This window comes from Sorex fumeus, unplaced genomic scaffold (genome assembly GCF_029834395.1).
Source record: "Sorex fumeus unplaced genomic scaffold, SorFum_2.1 ptg000070l, whole genome shotgun sequence".
Lineage (NCBI taxonomy): Eukaryota > Metazoa > Chordata > Mammalia > Eulipotyphla > Soricidae > Sorex > Sorex fumeus.
In genome coordinates, this window is record NW_026606127.1 from 8,130,785 (window position 1) to 8,133,395 (window position 2,611).

A 2,611-nucleotide genomic window follows, 5' to 3' on the forward strand; every position below is an offset into this window, starting at 1 on the left:
TTCAGGGAACAACATTAAACAAACTCATATACCATCTTCCAAAAGAATTATTTTGTAAAACTGATGCCTAGGGTATGGTAAACGATAATATAGTAAAAACCATATTTTTATTTCTGGGACATTAAAGTTCTAAATCTATTTATTCATGCTGCTTTGAAATAGATTCCTTGATTAGGAATCATTGTCTGCCATAGGAGTGATGAAGGACAACACTCAAAGTAATAAGAAGCGAAAAATATGGAAAAATTAACTCCTACTAGGTTTGATAACACATATACTAAAATTTAAATGATACAATGATGAGCATGGTCCTTGCACAGAGATAACATGCAAACTTGTAAAGTATTCCATATTTTTGTTGCAAGAAGAATGAATAGGTCTACTTTAAGGTAAGACAATCCCCACAAGTACCAAAATTCTACATAAAGAGAGCACAAATCCCCAAAACAACAATCTCTCTCAATGTCAATGGACTAAATGTGCCAATTCAGAGGCACAGAATAGGAAGATGAATTAGAAAACTGAACCCAACATTCTGCTTCCTGCAAGAAACATGTCTGAACAATCAAAGCACCCATGGGCTAAAGGTAAAAGGCTGGGAAACAAGTTTTCAAGAAAATATCACCTCCACAAAGCTGGAGTGGCCATACTAGTATCAGACCACATGGACTTCAGGCTAAAGGTTATCAGAGACAGTGAAGTTCATTTCTTAATGATCATGGGATATGTACATCAGAAAGAACTCACCTTCCTCAATGTATATGATCCTAATGACAGACCAGCAAAATACGTTAAAACAACTTCTAATAAACTTATAGAAAAACATTGATAGCAACACAATACTAGTAGTAGATTTCAACACTTCTTTGTCACTTCTCGATAGATCAAACAGACTGAAGCTCAGCAAGGAAATATTTTCTTTAAGGGAAGTAATGAACAACCGTTGGCTTAGGGAAGAAATCAAAGAGGAAATAAAAAGTTTCCATAAACAAATGAGAATGAGGACACGAGCTACCATAACTTGTGGGACACAGCAAAAGCAGTGTTAAGAGGAAAGATTATAGCTCTGCCAGATTTCATCAGGAAGAAAGAAAGGGCCTACCTGAATAAATTAGAGCTCAAGGTTTTGGAAAATAGGTTCAGCATAAGAGAAGGAACACATGGAGGTTGCGGGATCCCGGAGGAAAAAAAAAAAAGAAAAAACAGGTTCCAAAAAGAGCCGAGATCACCGGCAAGTTCCAGATGGTGTAGGTGCCGCATCCCGCCCCCCCCAGATGGAATCCGGTGACCAGAATCCTCTACAAACACAGTTCGAGTATGCGGAAACGAGGACTTTTCCTCAAATCTGCCGGACTACACCTCCCAGGTAACCTCTGATCCCGGAAGTCACGCCCACAGCCTGCCCCCCAGCGCCATCTTTGAAGCGTTCAGCATAAGAGAAGGAACACATGGAGGGTGCGGGATCCCGGAGGAAAAAAAAAAAAGAAAAAACAGGTTCCAAAAAGAGCCGAGACCACCGGCAAGTTCCAGATGGAGTAGGTGCCGCATCCCGCCTCCCCCAGATGGAACCCTGGTGACCAGAAGCCTCTACAAACACAGCTCGAGTATGCGGGAATGAGGACTTTTTCTCAAAACCGCGCGGCGGCGTGGACATCTCTCTATATACAAAGTGATCAATGAGAAGTAAACCACCCAATCTCTCTCCCTGAAAATCAGAGTTAAGTTTGGAGCACGGCCACAGCCCCAGAAACACAAGGACTTAATGCAGAACCCAGCAGCTTAGAGCAGAAAAGTGAACGGACGATGAGTTAACCCAGGCCATCATTTCTGCCCAGAGGGGAAAGAGTGTTGCCCCATTCGCCCTCTCTTCTCTGGAAAGAAGGATGGCGGCCGCATGGGAGCCTTGTGGACAGCAGGTATGAGCTGGGGGTGTGGGGGGGCGACTAAAACCTCACGAGAAGGGGGGCGTTCCGGTCCGTCCTTCACGCCCTACCGAGGTCAACAGTTGCCCCCCACGAGCGGCTCCCCAGCACGGCCACAGTCCCAGAAGCACAAGGGCTTAATGCAGAACCCAGCAGCTTGGAGCAGAAAAGTGAAAGGACTATGCGTTAATCCAGGCAATCATTTCTGCCCAGAGGGGAAAGGGTGTTGCTTCCTTCCGCCCTCCTCCCTCTGGAAAGAAAGATGGCAGCCACATGGGAGCCTTGTGGACAGCAGGTATGAGCCGGGGGTGTGGGGGCGACTAAAACCTCATGGGAAGGGGGGCATTCCGGTCCGTCCTTCACGCCCTACCGAGGTCACCAGTTGCCCCCCACGAGCGGCTCTCCAGCACAGCCACGGCCCCAGAAGCACAAGGACTTAATGCAGAACCCAGCCGCTTGGAGCAGAAAAGTGAACGGACTATGCATTGATCCAGGCCATCAAGTCTGCTGGAGGGGAAAGGGTGTTGCCCATTCGCCCTCTCCTCTCTGGAAAGAAAGATGGCGGCCACATGGGAGCCTTGTGGACAGCAGGTATGAGCCGGGAGTGTGGGGGCGACTAAAACCTCATGGGAAGGGGGGCGTTTCGGTCCGCCCTTCACGCCCTACCGAGGCCACCAGTTGCCCCCCAT

At 47.1% G+C, this 2,611-nt stretch overlaps 1 pseudogene; it reads left to right on the top strand.

Moving 5' to 3' along the window:
- The first annotated feature begins 260 nt into the window (after positions 1-260).
- On the top strand, positions 261-357 carry LOC130037154 (uncharacterized; annotated as a pseudogene).
- Positions 358-2,611: the final 2,254 nt, after the last annotated feature.